A 16837-nucleotide genomic window follows, 5' to 3' on the forward strand; every position below is an offset into this window, starting at 1 on the left:
CATGAAGGGCTATTACAGGAAAGAGAGGATTCATTTTCCATTGTGCTCAAAGATAGGGCAAGAGTCAATGGATGGAATCTTTACAAAGAAAGATCGAAACCTGAAAATAAGAATTTTCTGATTGTGACAGCTCTTACGTGATGGAAGAACCTGCCTCCTGGAGTTGTGCCCATCAATAGAAGTTTTCAAATAAAAGTTGAATAGCCATTTGTCTGGGATGGTCTAGTATTCCTGTCATGCACAATGGATTGGATTAGAACAGGGGTCCTCAATCTCTGGGCCACAGCCCACTACCGGCCATGGACCCTTGGCCACCGGGCTACGTGAATGACTGGCCAGTGCACACTAGTGCTGCCCTGAGCGTCGCATGGATGCTAGGGCTGGCCTTAGTGTCGTGCGGGCGCTAGCCCCACCCCAAGCATTGCACGGGCGATCACGCCACCCCCAGGTTTGCGTGGGCACTATCCCTGCCCATAGCTTTGCGTGGCACTATCCCCGCCCCCAGTGTGTGTGCACTAGCCCCACCCCCCCAGTGTCACGTGCACACGCATGCCGCCCTCATTTGCATCGCACGCACACGGGCCCATCCTTGCCCCTTCCTTTCCCTCCAGGCTGCCAACTTAGAAAGATCGGGGACCTCTGGATTAGAAGATGTCTAAGGTCCCTCCAACTCTATGAGTCTATGTGTTCAGTTCAGCATTCCTTATAAGCATTGGACAGAAATGCCTGTAGTGAGTCTTCAAACTGTGAATAAAGACGAAAATCCATGGTTACTGTTAATGTTTATTGCCCATACATTTCAGGGAATAATATTGACTTCTAGCTATATGAAAGTGAAACATTTATTTCTGCCTAATCTTTATACCATTTATAGTTACATAAACCCCCATTGTTACCTTGTCCATTAGGGTTCTTTTATACAAGGGTACAATTCCATTACTGAACCACCTTGAGCTCTCTCCAGTGGATGAAATAGCTTTGATCCATTTATCAAATGGAAAAGTCTTGTTTCATAGCCATGAATAAGATGTTTTCCTGAGCTAAGGACTATCTGGGTTATGCTGTGTTATACACAGATCCAGGTTCAGCTTATGTCACTCACTCACTCAATCACACACTCACAGCCTGTTGAGGTACGCAGATCTTGTAAGGTGCCCTCTCCACATCAGGTTCTTTGGAATATACGAAGACTCAGTGAATTTAAAGTAACAGTAACATTTTACTGGTTACAATGTGCATTTCCTTTTTTTTCACACTCACACACTCATCCACACTCACCTGTGTCCTTCTCAACTAGGCAGCCAGGCACTAACTGGATCAGACATGTCAAACACAAAGCCCGGGGGCTGGATGCGGCCCGCGAAGTGGTTTCATGTGGCCCTTGAAGCCATCCTGGAAACAGTGAGGGAACAGCCCCCGCTGCCTTGGCCCTGGCCCAGGCTAGCCGGGAGCCAATGTACAATTTTGTGGTTGCCAGCTTGGCACTTGCCCTGGTCCCACCCCCTTCTGCCATAGACCCTCAGATCTATCCCACTCCTGCCCAGGCCCCCACAGGCACCCTTGACGCGAATGATGTAGAACTGGTCACACCCACCCAGTAGGCCACACCCACTCCATCCACGCCCACCCAGTAGGCTGCACCCACTCTGGCCACACCCACCCGGCCCCCCAAGGGCAACCGCAATGCTGATGTGGCCCTCAGTGAAATTGAGTTTGACAGCCCTGAGCTAGATGGACAGAAGCCACCAAGTGTGGATCCAAAGATGACTCAAATTGGTGGGCTTCATGACCCTTTTAATATCCCCAAATGTTCTTGCTTGGGTGATTCATAGAACTGGCAGCTACTCTTACCTTGTCATTTACAAATCTGTTGATTGGGGGGGAGGGTTTCCATGTGCTTAGACCCAATTTCCTTTATTAGATTCAGGTGACATTTTTTCTTTATTTTCTTATCAATTTATTTCCTTTTTACCTACCTCCTTGAAAGAATCTTTTAGATAAAATTGCTGACTTTTTGTCCTCTCTGTTTATGTGCCTGCTTCATCTTTCATTATGGCATCCTCAGCCTAGACTCATAGCTGTGAGATGGAGAGAAAAGATGCTTGGTTTGTTTCACCTTCCAGCTCTTTGGGAAACACTATGATGATCTGGTACCACCCAGTATTATAGTAATGTCAGCCCAATGAGGAAGCTTGTTTCTATGGTGATCACACAAGTACCCACAATTGTGATCTTTTCTGAAAGGAAGGGGAAGTATGTTTGAAACAAAATTATGCTGGCAGGAAGAGTAACTTGTTTCTGGCTGGCAACCAAGCACTGATTGGTTGTTAGGAGTATCCAGGTATCTGCTTTAATGTGCTTTCTTCCAATCTGTGGAGCAGCACAAAAGTTTGCCAGCATAGTTTAGAGTGGTCCTTTACTACAAATCTTGTTATAGGATAATGATTGGTGGATTTCCTGACATGTGGAAAAACATTCACCAATCATTGTTTCCAACAAGGGGGGGTGGATGGATGGGAATAGAACCAAGGGAGAAAGTGAGTTTGGACAAGTTTCCTTCGAAGTCTCCACTTACTATTGGATGATCTATGCTCACTTACTGCTCTGTCTTTTACACTCTCTTTTGTCTATTTCTCATACTCTCATTCTCTCTTCTTTCTTGCTTCTCTGTTTTACTCACAGTCTCTTGCTCTAATGCTCGTTCAATCCTTCACTTCTTGATCTCGCTAGTCTCTTTTATTAGCTCCTCTTTTGCTTATTTGTCTTGCTCACTCGTGTGTCCCTTGCATTCTTTTTCTGCTCCCTCATTTGTGTTCTTTCAAGTTCCCTCAATTGTTCACACTCTTGCTCTGTTTAACAACTACTGACAGGGGTCTCTTGACAAACACTGGCAGGTGGACCTCAACCACATCAATCAATGTTACCTGTCAGAGCATTTATTTTTACATTTGTCTAGTGGTCTCATATGAGACTGATAGACCGGTGTAGATAAGGGGGGGGGCACATAATGACTCACTGGCACTTTGTAAAGGCATTATGTGAGCAGATGCCTGATCTTGCTATGACTCTGCAGCAGTTTATTATCTTGTTATTGCTGTTGAACGGCCATGGTGGAAGGTCACAAGTGCCTGGAAAACAGGGTGGCACCAGAGGAGCAAGAAACAGCCCAAGGGAGCTGAACAGATCCCAACCTAGGCCTCGCTCTCACCACTATGTCTGTGAAAGTACCAAACATCATTATTGCTGAGGTAGTACTCCAACAGTTGGAGCACATAGCGATGGCCCAATATCAACCTAAATTTTGGGCCCACTATGTAGACGATACATTTATTGTCATCAAGAAGCATCAAAAAACTAACTTTATGGGCATACTGAATTCGGTATACCCAGACATTCAATTCATGATGGAGGAAGAAAATCAGGGTTCACTGGCATTTCTAGACGTACTGGTCCATTGACAGCCAGATGGAACTCTTGACACTAGGGTATACCGAAAACCAACTTGCATGGACAGAATCCTCCTTCACAAGAGTAATCATCCAGTGGCCCATAAAGTTAGTTGTATTAGAGCCTTGTTTAAACGGGTGGAATCCCACTGTAGTACTGCCGGAGCAAAAATAGAAGAAAGAAACCATCTGTTCCATATATGCAAGTGCAATGGATATCAAACAAGGTTCATTAGGTGCTATAGTGTGCCACCTGAACCTCGAAGGAATCCATGTACAAATGAACCGATACCACAGACAACGCTGGTTACCCTCCCCTATATCTGCAATGTCTCTGAGGCAATTGCTAGATTACTAGCACCATACAATGTTAAGGTAGCCCATAGACCCAATCAGACGCTACGTGCCGCAATCATGCGCCCCAAGGACCCACTCCCCACCATGGATAAATCAGCAGTCGTCTACAGAATTGACTTTGAGGACTGCCCCAGTAACTATGTTGGGGAGACCGCCAAGAGAGTAAGAACCAGGGTCCATGAACACAAATTAGTGGTAAAAAGGGCGAACAATACTCTCAGATTGCGGCACATATGACTGAATCAGGCCACCGATTTAACTTTGAAAACGTACGTGTCTTGGCCAGTGACAATACGAAAGGGGGCCGCTTGCTTAAAGAGGCATGGCTATCCAATAAGGACTCAATTAATCGGCATATTGATCTTTGCCCAGCCCACTTAACGTTGAGAGCTTGGAGCATGGGTAATCCCCCACCCCACTGGAGACAGCCTAAGGAAAAACTGAATATATCAATGGAGAGGATTGTAGAGAAGACTTCCCCCTCTTACCATCCACAGCCCGGGAGTATTCAGATGGAACACAAACAACGATTGAGACTTCCCTCCTCTCCCAGAATGGTCAGACATCTCCGAGCATCTGAAGGAGCGTTGAGAGACGCAGGAGCATTAACGTGTGGACTGGGGGTTTTCACACACACTCCGGGGCATCCGGAGGGGAGAGCATCACCTGATAAGAGATCCATATTTAAAATACCCTTGGCAGGGGCATTGAATTGCCTGCCGTATTTGGGAGGGGAAAGGGTAGCCTCTCCAGCCCCACTGCCTGTAACAACTCAATCACCCCGTTTAGCAGTACCAACCCGAATGCTCCAACGGGAAGCGTGGGGTGACCCCGATGAAGATGCACAGGGGAGGAATACCAAGAGTGGGGGGGAGAGGGTAGTGAAGACTGATGCTCCTGATTGCCATATAGAGAACATCCAGGGTGAGTTATTTAAAACTAGGATGGAATGTATAAAGATCAGAGATAAAGAGAGGAGACACCTGGGAGCAACAACTACCAGATCGTACTGGAAAAGGGGAGAAACAGCCTCATTAGCATGTTTGGTGAATACGACCCGCCCACCCCACCTCGCAATGCCGATCTGCCCGTATCAACAGGCAACACGGAAGAACCCTCAAGGCGGCACCGTGCAAGCAAGGAGCAAGGAGGAAACGGGGTGTGATGGCAATTAACTTGAATAACATCTGCGGAGACCATGATTGGGGAAAACACAAAGATAATAAGAGACAGTGCATTGCAACGGGGCAATCAGAACGGAGTGAAAAAAGGGGGGATGAAGGTGTGCAACTAAACAAAGTGGGTGTGGCAATAAAGCAAAAAAAGAGGGGGGACATTCCATCAAACCCCAAATTTGGCAAAGAGAAAACACCCGATGACAGTTACACAAGCAACAAATGCAAGAAAGCAATTACTGCTAATAAGAAACCGGCAACCGGGAAACAGCCTATTCCATCAGGCCCAATGACAAGAGCTAGGAGCCGGGTGCAGACTCTGGCCAATCTATAAAGAGGACTCTCCTACTGACCGGCATTTTGAGCCCTGATGATGTCAGCAGTTGCTGACGAAAGCTAGGCGTTTTATTGGTTTTATTGTAATTTTATTGACATTTTACTAAATTTTATTAAATTTTTTAGCACTCCCTGGTGCTCACATTTATTTGTTTGGTTTTAAATATACATATATATATATATATATATATATATATATATATATACACACACATACATACACACACAACACACACACACACATATATATATACACACATGTATATATATATGTGTATATATATAGATTTTTTTTGCTGACAAAGAGTTAAAGAATTAAGTGGGAGACTAGAATAGCTATTTCAAGCTCATTATGCTCTCATCAGCTAGCTACACCCTTTATGAGATTCAAACCTAGGCAGCCTACATGCTAGGCAGTTGTATTAACCACCAGGCTCGAATCCCATAAAGGGTGTGGCTAGCTGATGAGAGCATAATGAGCTCGAAATAGCTATTCTAGTCTCCTTAATTCTTTAACTCTTTGTCAGCAAAAAGAAATCTGAATTTGTAATGTATCGCAGTAGCGACTTGAGCCTGCTTAACGCCCCTAGTTGGGGGGCTGCAAGGCAAAAGTGATTACAAAAAGGCAGAACTGCAGTATGGCAGTCAAAAATGCCAAGGTGCAATCAATCAGACCGGTCTGTCTGAAAAACTTTCTGTATGTATGTATGTATGTATGTATGTATATATATATATATATATATATATATATATATATATATATATATATATATATATATATATATATATATATATATCCCTGAAAATAAGACCGGGTCTTATATTAATTTTTGCTCCAAAAGACGCATTGGGGCTTATTTTCCGGTTAGATCTTAGATTTGGGGAAATACGCTACTAAATGTGTCTGTCTGGATGACGATCTTAACGGGGGCTTATTTTTGGATGGGGCTTATATTACGAGCATCCTAAAAAATCATGCTAGGGCTTATTTTCTGGTTGGGTCTTATTTTGGGGGAAATACGGTAATATACGTAATTGCCTTGGAATGCAGTCTTCTTCGTGGCTCTCAATATACTATGGTGTTTTTAAAATGCATTTTTCAACTAGTGACAAATTAGCTTTTTTGTCAGGGTAGATTTATAATACAGCGTCTATGCACAAAATTCATTAGAAATGTAGAATGTGGAGATAAACTAAAAATGAAGTTTGTCTATTTATAACGGATATAAATAATCATTATAAGACAGAAATTGGTCATTTTAAGAGTCATGCCGGAAAAAATAACATCTCTTTCTTCAGTTTTCAATTTTTATTTTTCTATAAGGAATACACTTGTATTGCAATTTTATACAAATTAGATAAGCAAAAGCATTTAGCCAATATAAATATATCATTCTTACTGTGATTTGACATAGCTGTTCTTGAGATGCTTGAAAGACTATATAGAGGTTGTGAGACGCTAAATTTGCCACTAGTAAGACTAAGCCCATAAAATGTTGATTGCCAAATAGGGCACAAAAAGACAGAAACCCCATCTGTCTTTTTAAATGTTTTGCAGGTATGAGAGAGAATATAAATGAAGTTCTTTCTTATGTTTCAACACATCCTTGCTTGTTCACATCTTCCCTTTAATTCTGTAAGAACAAATAGGATTTTATCATGCCAGGTAAGAGTGGAGGGATTAAAAGAATGATGGATCTTGGCAGCATGTTTAGCTCTGATGCAAACTTGAAAATATCTAGGGCTTCTGGACAAAATCTGTATGATGGGACCATTTTGTCACTTCCAGTAAAGAGAAAACGTTGTGAATTACTATTACAATATTTATTGGCATTTGTAGGGTTGTTTAATATGTTCTTCTTGTGGGAATAACTAGTTTGCCAACTGAGCAAGGGAAACTATTAAATATGTAATTACTTTGACTAAAAGCTGTGGTGGCTGGAAAAGGACTGCTATCTCCAGAGTTGGGGAGTTGGGAAAAGAAGGGGAGAAAATGGTAGCTGCTATTGGTAGTTTCAATTGGTTTTTGTACTTGTATTTAGTTTTTATTAATTTTTTTGAACTTTTTTCAGTCCAGCATGTAAAAATACAATCAGTCAATCCATAATCAATCCAGTTTGATTTATTACAATTTCAGAAAGCCCACATATTCATTAATAACGACTTTGTAATTTTGAGTCCATTACATCTTATTGGTTACAACAGGGGTCTTCAAACTTGGCCCTTTTATGACTTGTGGACTTCAACTCCCAGAATTCTTCAGCCAGGCACACTGGCTGAGGAATTCTGGGAGGTGAAGTCCACAAGTCATAAAAGGGCCAAGTTTGAAGACCCCTGAGTTACAAGATCACTATTAGTCTCATTCACTTATTACATCTAAGTGCAGTATACCCTTAATAATAAAAAAAATTCTTCTCACCCTTAGGGGTGGTCTATGTCTTTCTCAATCTTGAGTCCTCTCTCAAAGGCTTATGAGCTTTAGGGTTCTCTGCAGGATCTTATCTGTTCTTAGCCCTGCACTCTTCTGGACAGAGAGTCCTGATGTCATTCCTGGAATCTGTTGGAGCTACTCTCCCAGCTTAGGAAACAATCCTAAGTGCTCCTACCAATACTGAGACCACTTTTGGCCTTTACGTTTCACATCCCCTCCAGTTCTTCCTTCCGTCCCTGGTACTTCTCCAGTTTCTCATACTCCTTCTTCCTGAAGGGAAGATTAGGGGGAAAATACTTCAGCTTTAGCAGGGAGTTGGGGATTACTCATTAGTAGACTATGTGATGTGAGCACATTCATTATTTGGGAAATACACAGAATTGTAGCTTTGAGCCGACTCACCTGTTCTGTGGAATGCATCGCAAGTCAGTGGAAAAGGCACAAGCCGTCCTCACTTTCTTTACTTGCACCGGAGTCTTGCATTTTCCTAATGGCAGTAAAATCCTTGGAAGGGAAGATTTACTGGTGTTCTAACAAACATGCGTAGAATCCTGATAAGATGCTGACTAGAGTGTTGAGAAATGACAAAGTGGGGCAGGGGTATGCATGGAAGAGAGGGCTGCTCTTTTCTTCTGCCTGCCTTGCAGTGCATAACTTAGGACTCCAGACCTCTTATATATTGGCACATTTTTGGGTGCCTTCAAGTCACTGTTGACCCTTGATAACTGCTTAGAAAAATCGCTGAAGTTTAACCATTTAGGATCCAAATGTGTATTTGCAAAAAATATATGAGTTTCCATGAATTTGTTTCCTGCCTACAAAGAAACTTTTGGGACTGCTAATAATTAATTACCTAATAGTTTATATTATATATAAAACAGACCACAAAGATTTGGGGGCCTAGAACATGGCAAATCATGCTTTTGTGACCTTTCATCTAAACTACTGCAATATGCTCTACATGGGGCTGCCCTTGAGCATTTGGAAGTTTCAACTGGTGCAGATTGTGGCTACAAGAGAGTAAAAGATGCTGAAAAGTCAATACATGTAACACCACTGCTTTGTGAAGTCCATTGTTTGAGAGTGTGCTTCTGGGTGCAATTGAAGGTGTTGGTTATCACTTTTAAAGTCCTTCATGGCTCAGGGACCGTCTTTTCCCAATTATTCTTACCCTTTCAGTTTGATCAGGCATGTTGGGAATGTGTTTTGTAAGACAAAGAATGTTGGCTGGGGAGATCCAGGAGTCATGTGTTCTCTGCTGTATCCCTGCCCTCTAGAACAGTGGTCCCCAATTTTTTTGGCTTGGTAGCCTAGTGGGGGGGGGAGGGAATGGTTTTGTGTGAGTGGCAGATGCACATGTGAGCACACACAGCTCCTTTACGGGCACTTGCTCAAATGGAGTATGCATAGTCATGAGCGCCTGCCACTCACACAAGTGGAGCTTCATGCGCAAGCACTCACTGTGCGGGTACTTGTGAGCAGCCTGGTTCAAAATGGGCCATGGCCCAGGGGTTGGGGACCTACTCTAGAACAGAGATCCCCAACCTATGGGTCGGATCACTACTGGGCTGCGGCCTCTTGGCCACCAGGCCAACGTAAATGGCTGGCCAGTGCGTGCGCGTGCTCTCTCACTCCCCTTGCACTGGCACTAACCTCGGCGCAACCCTTGGTGTGACTCGCGCCGACACTAGCCTCGGCATGACCCTCGCGCCTGCGCTAGCCTGAGTGTGTCCCTCGCACTGGCGCTAGCCTCGGCGTGACTCTTGCGCCGGTGGTAGCAGCCCCATTTACGGAGCATGCATGCTCGCGGCCCCGTTGACGCATGCACGCACACACGCAATTACAATTGGTGCGTAGTTACATGTGTGCGTAAAGGTGTCTGCCCCTCCCTTTCCCACCGGCCCACCAACTCAGAAAGGTTGGTGACCCTTGCTCTAGAATATTCTCCCTTCAGATATCAGAGTTACCCCCGTCCTGTCAGCCTTTTGTGCCCAAGCCTGGGCCCTGAGTGTATTAAAGGCTGGTTGTATTAATTTCCTGGTTGTATTAATCTCCATAGTAACAGTTTTACTTGATGTCATATGTATTTATTTTGTATTATCTTAATTGTTTTTAATTATTTTTACTGCCCAGATTCATTTGTTGAGATGGGTAGCTAAAGAAATCAAATACGCAAGTAAACTATAGTCTTGCATAACTGGAGTGAGAGATAAAAAGCCAGCATGATAATATCACCTGAGTAGACCTCTCTCCTGATATTTTTGTCATGTCTTACAGGGAAAAGCTTTATTTCTTCAGCTGTTTTCAAGACAAAAACATAATTCAAATAATAACCCCTGCACCTCATTTTGAACTAAAAGCATATTTATAACACCGTATAAATATGGTTTGGTTAAGAAGTGGCATAACAGGCAAGGGTAAAAAAATTGAGATACACTTTTGACTTCAGCATTAAAAACTGTTTTTATTATTTGCAAATTAGGCTGCATACGTTTTTAGCATTTAATTAGAAAAATACTTTATTTTCCACAGACAGCAGTTTTTCATGTTAAATGAAATATGGCATTTAAGTTACTTTTCCATGAAAGAAGATACCATTTTTAGAAATGATGCAGACTGTAGAGGCATAATGCGCATACTTTAAAATTTTTGCTTCTTTCGTTACTATATTGTAATAGCAGTGGCACTTCTAACTGCTTTGCAACTATGTCATAAGGCAAAGAGTGTGCAATCATGCTTTTATTGAAACTGTTTTTAAATGGCATCAAATTAGGACTACAGTTTGAACTTGTGGTAGCTAGCACAATTGGAGAGCACCAGGAGATAAAAGTCCCTTTGGGTGCCCTTTGGCAGTGTGGATTATAGCTTGATCAACCTCAGCAAGCAAATCTAACAATAAATAAAAGGGAAGATGCCATTTAAGGTGACAGAAAGAACATCCGGGGGGCACAGAATCTGATTCTTATGTTTATTATGAACCTTTTCTCATGCAGTATTAGCTTAGTTTAATGTGCCATGTTGCATGCTGCAGAGAAAAGGGCATTTGCTGCTGACACTGGTTTGCAAATCCTTCCCTTCCTTTGGATTGTTGCCTTTTGAGATGATTGGCTGTTACTTGTGGGGTCCTGGGCACTCTCTGAGCTTGATGGTTTTCTTGCCAACATTTCATTCCCCAATTTGGTAATATCATAAGTGCATCCTAACACCATGAGAACTGATGAAGTTATCTAGTTTGATAATGAAACATCTACAAGAAAGCCACCAAGTTCAGAGAGAGCAAGGACCCCTCATTTCAACCCTGAGCTACAAATATTCTCTTCCATTGATAACTGTTACTTCCTGCTTGCCTGCAACAAGAGCTTGATATAGATAATTCTGAATAGGTCGGGGATGGGTTTAGCTTCTCCCAATCTCTTTTTGAAACAAACAACCATCCCATCTTTGCAGGAAATGAAAAAGATCCGCAGTAAAGAAAACTGCCATAGGGGTATTTCCAGTTATGTGATGACAATGCTATGGTCTTTTGTTCTGGATTCTCCTCCTACCACCCTCCTGTCTCAACTTTCAAGTATAGTCAACAGCCCTGTTATTTTCTGGTGGTCTCCCATCCAAGTACTAAAATGGTCCCCTTTTCAACATTAGTCAAAGCTGAATTAGTGTGGAGAACACATGCAACAATGAGCAAACCTGATCAATACCACGTCATACGACAGGGTTGGTTTTGGTGGGTTTTTTTTCAACTGTATTTATTTTCTTTGAACAAGTACAAAGGGGCCATTTCCCCAAATGGAAATCATAGCTCAGCACACATCTGAAGAGCAGAATTTGGGGGAGATTGCCTAAACCAGGGGTGTCACACTGCCGGCCCGCAGGCCGGACGCATCATCCGGAAGCTGCGCCCACCCCATTGCCGGCAATGGCAAAACCATCCCGATATGTTACATGATGTCACGTGACGTCGCGAGTTTGGCATGTCTGGCCTAAACTATTGCCTGGAAATCTATGCTACATATCAGTAATTTGGTTCTTAGCAAGCAAGAGCAAGATTTTGAAATTAAACTTCTTTCTTCGTCTTCAGTTTTTAGCTTATTCAGTACTCCTGATGTTCTCCTTCTTCGTATGTCCTTAAAATTTCTCATTCAGATTTCTGGAGCTTAATTAAGGTCATCCTTGCTGGTGGTGTATGCTCTTCCTCTAAATTGGTGGCAACCAGAAGATCTTTTTTTAGAAGATTCATTTTTTTTATATGTACATATACACACCCAAACCTTACCTAAGGGTTAGATTCAGACCCACTTCAGGGACTGACTATTTTCTAATTATGACTAATATCGTATTTTAATAAGTAAGTGAAAAAGTTCTAGAAATAGAGGTTTCTACCTAACCAGTTCTTGACTTTTTTTTTATTCACCATAAATCTCAGGGCCAAACTGCATGTGAAATACTTACACTTTTTTAACCAAAGAACTGAACCAGATGAGTAGATTTAATTTTCTCCTATTATGGCTTCAGTTTGGTGGTATTTGCATTCTATCCGTGCTGTTTATTTTGGAAGGAAATGTCTTTTCATTGTCAATTTTTGAACTGGAACTAACCAGGACAGAGGGATGGCTAAAATTCATATTCATTGCTATCTTATATGACTATCTTGTTGCCTGCATAGAAGGCTGTGTCTGAATGTTTGGAGTTCCATCTGTGTTTCATCAATATACTGCATGTATTGCACATATTTTGCATCAAGTGCTTGTCTTTTCTTCCCTTCCCACTATGATATAGTTACTTTCTTTGTCTGTGTAATCCGGATGGAGGAATTAGGCCAGGTGTCAAACTGCCAGCCTGCAGGCCGGATGCATCATAGTGAAACCGCGCCACCCCAGTGCCGGCAATGGCAAAAAAGCCGTGATACGTCGTGACATGTCACATAATGTTGTGAGTTTGATACCCCTGCCTTGGGCCATGAGGGGCTTTATAGTTAGTAACCAAAACCTTGAATTCCCCCAAACAGCCAACTGGCAATATCATGGAGCAGTGGTGTCACATGAGCAAACTGAATCATGCCCATTATTACTGCACATTCTGGAGCAGCTGCAGCATCTATGTGGTCTTCAAGAGCAACCCCATGTAACCTCTATTGCATGTTGCAATACTCCATGAATGAGGTAGGTCTCTCAATCTAGGAATGAGTGTAATGGGTGCATAAGGGGAATCTCTGCAAAACCATTCTTGGCCATAACTGCCACTCGCTCTTTAAGCAGGAACTGCAGGTTCAAGAAAGCCCCAGATCGAGCACTAATCTCAAATGGGGAAGTGTGACCCCATCCACAATTAAAGACCAACAGTTCCCAAGATTAGGGAGAAAAAGCGCCCTATTTGGTTTTGCCAGGATTGAGCTGAAGACTGGGAGATTGTTCCAGACTCAACTTCCAGATACAAGAACAAGTTACTGACGGGATTGCTCAGGTTGCACAGGATCAAGTACCAGATTCTGAGTTGATAGTTGACTTCAGCCTGTGGTTTGAAGTTATTTTAAGCAGGAGGGGTGAAAGCACTGGGTAATCCCACAAATGAGGGCTCAATCCTGATTTAATTTTCATCATTACTTAATTTGCATAAGTTTGCATCACTTGTGTAAGCGTATAAGTTTGAAATTTTGCAAATGATATAAACACAAATGAAGTAAATTATGTCAATTAAGTATTCATGCAAATGATGTAAGTTGATGCAAGTGATCTACATATGTTAATTATGACAATTTGGATTAAACAGGCATTCTGTTTTTATGGACATCCCTTCCCCAGAATTGGTCTGTAAAATTGAGTTAAATGTTCTTTTATCATCTGCCTTCCGTTTCTTTAAGCTTATTACTTCCTATTCTTTTTCTATGCTCTGCATAATGTTGCTTACTCTGACAGTGAATAGTGTGGTGACTTAATATTAATAATAGAAAAGGCTTAATAATAGAAAAGATAAAAGGCTTCCCTACCTGTAATTTAAACTGCTGGAGCAAAGAAAGCTGAAGAGAAATCCAGTAGTGAAGCTTTTGCAGAAAGCATTGTGCATTCAACATTAAATATATACTGCACCATGGGGTGCTGCAGGACATGTCTCTGCCCTTCCTGCTATTTATGAATTGCTAAGACAGTGTGGGTCTCAACCTTTCTAATGCCATGACCCCATAATACAGTTCCCCATGTTGTGATGACCCCCAAGTGGGTGTGGCCACCAATAAGAGGGAGTAGGACAGCTAGGGAAAAGGGAAAAAAATGGCGGACAGCGTGGTTTGGCGACCCCCGTGAAATGGTCATTCGACCCCAAATGGGGTCCCGACCCACAGGTTGAGAACCACTGTGCTAAGAGAAGTCAGTTTTGGGTGAGGTCACAGCAGAATGCTGATGATCCCACATCTACCTCAGAGCAAGCTGAAAATACTGTGGAAGTTCTAAGCTGGTCTCTTCAAGGCTGGAGGCTGTGAAGGTCTAGATCAGGAGTCTCCAAACTTGGCAACTAAGATTTGTGGGCTTCAACCCCCAGAATCCCCCAGCCTGGTTTAGATGGTTAGAAACAAGCTAAACTTTTGTGATCGAGGCAGGATTGCAGAAACATTTTGGCGTGCCCAGCAATTATTGCAAATGAAATCATTCTGAAGGAGCAGATTTACAGCCAGAGGGCTTTCTTACATGTTTAATTATTACAAAAACACTTGGTGGTGGCTGTGACCAGGGGAGCTTGTATTGGTGAAACAATTTTAGGTTTACCTGGACCATGCATCATTGGTGACTGTAATTCACACTCTCATTACTACAAGATGAATGGGGCTGCTTTTGAAAACAGCCCAGAAACTTAAAACTAGTTTAAACTGCAGTAGTAAAGATGCTTGTGGATACTAACCACTATAGGTGGTCCTTGTTTAACAATCAGCCATTCAGGAACCATTTGAATTTATGATGATGCTGAACAAGTTGCAGGTACAACTTATATTTACATCCTCGCAGCATCCCATAGTCATGCAATTGTGATTCACTATTTTCCTTGCCAGCTTCTGACAAGCAAAGTCAATGGGAAAGTCAGCAGGAAGTCAAAAGCTTAATGACCTGTGTAGTCCTCAATAATGGCAACTGCTGGAACTGCTATGTGTTCACAACTGCAGTGTGTTGACATGGTTCTTCTTTTTTTTTTTTTTACTTAGAAGTGGATTGCAGTTTCCAGTCTAATTAGTGAAGACTACCTATACTGCAATATAAGATCTACAGATAGTCCTTGTTTAATAACCACTCTTTCAGTGATCATTTCAAGTTACAATGTCCTTGAATGAGTGGTACTTATGGATGGCCTTCAAAGTTCCAGTAGCCCTTGCACTTTCCCCCACCCACCATGCCTCTTCCCCATCTAGCAGCAGCCACATACCTGCCTGCTGCCTTCCATTTGAGCCACCTGGGGTCTTCTTTAACAATACACAGTCCTTGTTTAATGATGGCAACAGGGAAGGCCAGGTTTGCTATCCCTAAGCAATGTGGTTATTAATATCATGCTTTACCACTTGCTCAGTTAATGATGGAAATTCTGCTCCTAGTTACTGTTGTTAAGTGAGGACTACTTTGCTGATTACTTCGTTTTCTCGTTACACAGCATCAGGGGTAGAGAAACAAATGTCATTGCTAATTAGGGTGAGAATCCTTAATGAAATTCTCATGGATTAGTTCCCAAAGTTCTCATTTGCTTTGTTCAATCCTTTATACAAAGACTTGAGAATATTGAACTGCAATCAGTTTCTGAATCCAAAGTACTGTTTTTTGTCTACAAAATTCTATACAGCTTGCCTTTAAATACAGTACATGAAGGATCAAATATCCTGGAAGAAAACAATGGAAAATCAGTTCTGTATCATTGCCAGGAAAACTATGTAAATGTGTCCATGAAGCCATCAGGATATTCAAAGGAGTTACCTATTTATTTGCAGATGAGAGGTGGAAAGGATTGGAACTTCCTTTTAATTAAACAGTATATGTAAGGAATTGTGACTGCTAAGTGAGAAAATTATAAAGGAAAGCTAAGCACAAAAGTTAAAATTAACTCTTGAGTTTGACAGTTTAGAGAATGGGGAAAAGAGAAATAATGTGCCTATGAAAGAGGTTAGAGAAAGAGCCAAGAAAGCTTGGTGACTCTTACACAAAAGTGGCTCAATTAAATGTTACGTTATTATAATCACAGGGAAAAGGTTCCTGTTCATTATTTTGGCAGCATCATGGGATTAGATCCTAAGGTTTTGTCTGTGGACCTGATAAGTAAGGGAATGATTCTAGGGAGAATGCCAGAGAAAATAATGAATTGTCCATTCATGTTTAAAATGACTTTTGAAAAAAAAAATACTTTTGGTTTCTAATCCAAAAAGTGCTTCAAAATTGAGCATTAAAAAAAAAAAAGCTCATTGCAGATGGTATTTAATTTCCTTCGTGGTATCTCTTTAATTGAAAAGACACAGGGATGAATATATATATGAGAAGTTATTAAAAAGGAAAGAAAATAATGTTCACTTTGTGACATTAGACTTGGCTTGATTCCAGATTTTAATGCTTTGTGTTGACTGGTGAAATCCAGTGAGATAAGTTAGTCATGAATAATTTATATTTTGCTGATTTTAGTGCAGTGTTTCTCAACCTTGACAATTTTAAGGCATGTGGACTTCAACTCCCAGAATTCCACAGCCAGCATTGCTGGCTGTGGAATTCTGGGAGTTGAAGTCCACATGCCTTAAAATAGTCAAGGTTGAGAAACGCTGTTTTAGTGTGTCTGTTGTCTAGGTAGACGAATAAACCTGAATCCAGCCTATGTAATTTGCATTTACTGTTGATTTCAATACTAATATTGTATAACTGATGTCTGATAGGAAATACTAATGGGTTGATGTATAAAAGGGACTTAATAGTGTATATCAACTTTAAATTCTGATATTTTTTTTGGGAAAACAATCCTAATGTAAATAATGTTTATTTACAAGCCAATAAACTTGTTTTAGGGTAAAGCATTTTTGTTAAATGAGAACGCAGCCGACTGAATTATTTTGCAAACTAGTGGTTAGCATGATCCAGCTTTAG

The 16837-nt window shown here is 41.7% G+C and overlaps 1 protein-coding gene across 1 annotated transcript in view; it reads left to right on the forward strand.

Annotated features, from left to right (window-relative positions):
• Positions 1–16837, forward strand: part of ARMC2 (armadillo repeat containing 2) — a 71684-nt gene that overhangs the window by 3550 nt on the left and 51297 nt on the right. The window lies entirely within an intron of this gene.

Source organism: Crotalus tigris, unplaced genomic scaffold (genome assembly GCF_016545835.1).
Source record: "Crotalus tigris isolate CLP2741 ecotype Arizona unplaced genomic scaffold, ASM1654583v1 scf7180000018371.15429387391:27106975, whole genome shotgun sequence".
Taxonomy (NCBI): Eukaryota; Metazoa; Chordata; class Lepidosauria; order Squamata; family Viperidae; genus Crotalus; species Crotalus tigris.